The sequence below is a fragment of the Schistocerca gregaria genome, chromosome 1 (assembly GCF_023897955.1).
Source record: "Schistocerca gregaria isolate iqSchGreg1 chromosome 1, iqSchGreg1.2, whole genome shotgun sequence".
In the NCBI taxonomy this organism is placed as follows: Eukaryota; Metazoa; Arthropoda; class Insecta; order Orthoptera; family Acrididae; genus Schistocerca; species Schistocerca gregaria.
The window spans coordinates 400,360,786-400,365,766 of NC_064920.1; the positions used below are offsets into that span (position 1 = coordinate 400,360,786).

The window sequence follows — 4,981 nt, forward strand, 5'->3', positions numbered from 1 at the left end:
CTAAATAATAAGGGATCTTTCTTCCTATGTATTCGCAGCACATTATGCTCGTCTACATTGAGATTCAATTGCCATTCCGTGCACCATGCGTCAATTCGCTGCCGATCCTCCTACATTTCACTACAATTTTCAATTGAATGATTAGTAACAGAAACCCTCAGCTGCCGACAGGTGTTGTTGATATACCTCGATGTGGAGAGCTGAAAATGTGTGCCCCGACCGGGGCTCGAACCCGGGATCTCCTGCTTACATGGCAAACGCTCTATCCATCTGAGCCACCGAGGGCACAGGTGAATATTGCTACTGCAGGGACTTATCCCCTGCACGCCTCCCGTTAGACTCACATTCCCAAGTGTCCACAATTCTACATATGTAATGTACCTTATAGTCATTGACATTGAATTGTGGACAGTTGGGAATGTGAGTCTCACGGGAGGTGTGCAGGGGATAAGTCCCTGCAGTCGCGCTATTCATCTGTGTCCTCGGTGGCTCAGATGGATAGAGCGTCTGACATGTAAGCAGGAGATCCCGGGTTCGAGTCCTGGTCGGGGCACACATTTACCAGCTCTCCACATCGAGGTATATCAACAACAACTGTCAGCAGCTGAGGGTTTCTGTTAGTCATCATTTATTCCTGGGAAAAGCTGCATGGTCATCAACAGTATCTGTTCTTTCGAGAGCAGTTACTGTCTTCATATATACAATTTTCCATTGTTACAACCTCTCGATATACCACAGCATCATCCGCGAAAAGCCTCAGTGAACTTCTGATGTTATGCCCAAGGTCATTTATGTATATTGTGAATAGCAACGGTCCTACGACACTTCCCTATGGCACACCTGCAATCACTCTTACTTCGGAAGACATTTCTCCATTGAGAATGACATTCTGCGTTCTTTTATCTAGGAATTCTTCATTCCGATCACACAATTGGTCTGATAGTCCATATGCTGTTACTTTGTTCATTAAACGACTGTGGGGAACTGTATTGAAAGCCTTTCGGAAGTCAAGAAACACGGCATCTACCTGGGAACCTGTTGTGTACATAGTTCCTCGTAGACAGCGCGTACACAACTTTCCCACTAGAGCGCGCCCCACAAAGCACAACAGTGCAGGCGCAGCGCTCGTCCGTCTCCGCACTACGAGATGGCGCTGCCTTAGAGACGGACCAAATTCTGCATCCGCCGATCCGCGTATTAATATGTAACGCAGCCAATGAGATTGCTGCTAACGTAGAACCTTTTCTCCTCACGGATCACACTTGCACAGTGATACCTGAATGTGCGAGATGTTATAACAAGTGTACAGACCTCCGATTAGTAAGTCTGCATTAGTCTGCATTTGTCTGCACCAATCTGCATTTGTCCGCACCAGTTTGTGCCAGTCTAAAGTCAAGTTTCATTCTGCGCATAATAAGATTATGGTATTCCTGTATGAAGCCATGAAGATAAATGTATAGACACTTTGTCAAGTATCAGATATATGTGAGATTAAGATTAACGTACCAAGACCAAAGGAACTTCAGATTGTCAATTGTAAATAGCATGCAGAATCAAGTTAAGTAATTTTACGCTTGTTATTATTTTAATAAATATGTGTGAAAATTAATTAAGTTCTGTTTAAAGTTGGTCACCGTCAATCTGCTACTCTAAACGTCCAAGTGGCATTTCTATCGTCTGACCCAACAGCAGAAGATCAACACGCCAGAATAAGACCACAAGACATATTGCTGACACTCACCTACTTCGTTAGAGCGACAAGTCAAATAATTTGATGGTGTGTGTGCGGAAGGTCTTACAGTACGCACACCACAGAACCCGCGTCTATGGCCCTCTGATTCTCGTGGACGAGTAGCGCGCGCTGGGTTTCACACGATCGTCTTTTTCGAAACCCATCAAACCTGTGAGAAGAGTGATGAGCGAAAGGAAAAGGCGACTCTGTAGGGTATCACATTTTTTGGGTACCACATGCTGGTGGAAGTGATGGGTAGATGACGTTTATCGCCACAGATGACGATCCGCCCCGAAGGTAAGGCCACTTGTGCATGCTGCTCACCGCGCCAGCACCTGCGCTTCCGCGGCTACTGGTAGGAGAAGGACTGCATGTCTGGCTGCCCGGCGTCCCGGCGCGTGTCTCGCACAAAGCCGGGGCCGGCGGCGCGACCCTCACCCTGGAACCCGGACCCGGACCCGGACCCGGACCTCTCACCCGGCTGCACCAAACTTTGTCCATAAAAAACCCGCTCCGCGCCGCGCCGCGCCGCGCCGAGCAGCCAAAGTTATGTATCACGCCATTTGCTAGACTACGCTCCTGGGCGCTAGTTTACGTGGAAAATGGTTCGGTTTTTAATATTAAAAAGGCGCGAATACGGGGAAAGTATCACACTCCTTTGTTTTTTCTCCCACCCTGGCATCTCTCTGTCTCTCTCTCGCCCTCTCGACTCGGTTGCGCCTGCCCGCACTCTCCACCCTCCCACGGTGTCTCTCTCTCTCTCTCTCTCTCGCGAGAAATATGCCGGAGAGAATCACGTGCGAACGGTCGGCCTCAGGCCGGGCCGCGGCTTCCATAAATTGATGGAGAAGAAGTATTGGAGGACAATTTATACGTCGCAGTGAAAATACAAACAGAGCTGATAAAAGTTGGCCGGCGCCGGCGCCGAGTTGCAAGCGTGTGCGTGACTAATGGAAGGCCGGGGTGGGTGCGGGAGTAAATATACACGGCGCGGGGCGGGAAACAGCTTCTGCCCTCCGAGGAGCCCTCCGCCTCTTCATGAAACCTAAATATTCTGTTTGCCGCCGCCGGGTGCTTTCTCGCGTTTTCTTGTTTCTCCTCGCGCGATTACCGAAATCCTACCGAGTCTTCCATTTTAATTATAGCGACGTAACGCAGCACTGAGGTAGAAATATATGCTTTCTCGAGTTCGGAACACAAACAGTTTCCCCGCTCGAGAAACTTTTTACTCTGTCAGTCTTCTGCTTCATCACGGTCAATCTTTCCGTTAATTGTTTGAAGCCCTCCTTTTCGATTTATTAGGATCTTATTTCTTCATTTATGCATAATTAGACACTGATTCATCATGCATAACTTGTTTTAAAAATACCACTCCGGCCGGCGATTGTTTTTTCAGATATACACTATTGCCAATGAAGCCGACTCGAAACTGTTCCATATAAATCTCATCCTTATCATATGCTATTTTCCTCACAATATTTCTGAAATTAAGTTGCGAAATGGCAAGGAAAGCGTCTCTGAAGAAGAGAAATTTGTTAACATCGAGTATAGATTTAAGTGTCAGGAAGTCGTTTCTGAAAGTATTTGTATGGAGTGTAGCCATGTATGGAAGCGAAAGGTGGACGATAAATAGTTTGTACAAGAAGAGAATAGAAGCTTTCTAAGTGTTACAGAAGAATGCTCAAGATTAAATGGGTAGATCACATAACTAATGAGGAGGTATTGAATAGAATTGGAGAGAAGAGAAATTTGTGGCACAACTTGACTAGAAGAAGGGATCGGTTGGTAGGGCATACTCTGAGGCATCAGGGGATCACCAATTTAGTATTGGAGGGCAACGTGGAGGGTAAAAATGGTAGCGGGAGACCAAGAGATGAATACACTAAACAGATTCAGAAGGTCGTAGGTTGCAGTAGGTACTGGGAGATGAAGAAGCTTGCACAGGATAGAGTAGCATGGAGAGCTGCATCAAACCAGTCTCTGGACTGAATACCACAACAACAGCAAGTTGGGACTTAGATTGCATAAAAAATACCCACGGCTTTGAATACCACTTTGATTTCAAATCATATTTTCAACATACGCTTACATTAACTCATCAATGAACAGCAGTCGGAATCAGAACCAAATCAGCAAAGGAATGCGTTTCGAACAAGAATGAGATTGCGAACGCTAACGAAAGAGTCTACATTGATCCGTCACTTATATGCCAGTTGTGAGAAAACATTCTCCTCGTGTTATGGCGTAGTTTGCATAACGTCTCTACGATATAGTTTCTCATTGCTCTTGCATAATCTTAGCCCCCGTGGTTGAACATGAAGTATTATTACTTATAAATAACTAAGAATCCACAAAAACTATGTGAAATAGGCGCTCTATCCTAAATCACCTTTTTACGCCAGTTCTTTTCAGGAGTTCCTGATTGATGGTTTTATCTGTCCACTTCATCTTAAACAGCCGTCTCCGGCACCACACCTCAAAAACTTCAAAACATTTCATTTTGCCTGTTATCCACGTTACACAGCCACCCTGTTCTACGATCTAAATGGAGCTATTAGCCATCTTTTCTCCTCATTTCAATTTTTATGTTGTTTGAACAAAACATTTTTTTTTATTCATTGACATTGCTTTTCCATCTCTAATTCTTTACTTTATGTCTTCTTTGCTTCGTCCATCTTCTGTTGTTCTACTTCTCAAATATTTATATGACCCGTTTGCTTCATTTTAATTTCTCTAATTTCAATGTTTATGGTTCTGGTTCTTTGCAGCACACCAATACGTCTGTAATTTTTGACCTATCTTCGATGTTGTACTGATATCTTTGCATTGTAACTTATAAGATTCTTTGGAGATTTCTTTCACCTTGACCTATGTTAATAACGGTTCGAAATAGTAAGTGGCACATGTCACTTACGTAAATGGAAAATGTTGCACAATGAACACCTTGAAAGAACGCTACCAAACTAACACCAGTGTTTCCACGCCTTTGGAATATGTTAATCGAAATTTCAACCTTATGAAAGCTTATTTACAGCATTTCCAGAACAGAAAAAATCCATTACTACAAGTGAAGAACCGTTTAAATAATGGCTATCGGGGTGCGTCTAACGTTGCTGGAACTTTTCAGATAAACATTGCAACACAGCATATCCAGAGTACGTGCAGTTCAGCTTATCGGCATGTTTCGAACTGACGACGGTCAAATCATTGACATGAGAGATTTGATGTCATCACACCGCCAGACTGCAA

The 4,981-nt window shown here is 44.4% G+C and overlaps 1 non-coding gene across 1 annotated transcript; it reads right to left on the bottom strand.

Annotated features, from left to right (window-relative positions):
* Window positions 1–211: 211 nt before the first annotated feature.
* On the bottom strand, window positions 212–286 carry Trnat-ugu (transfer RNA threonine (anticodon UGU)). Its single transcript has one exon. It is a non-coding gene; the product is annotated as a tRNA-Thr (tRNA).
* Window positions 287–4,981: the final 4,695 nt, after the last annotated feature.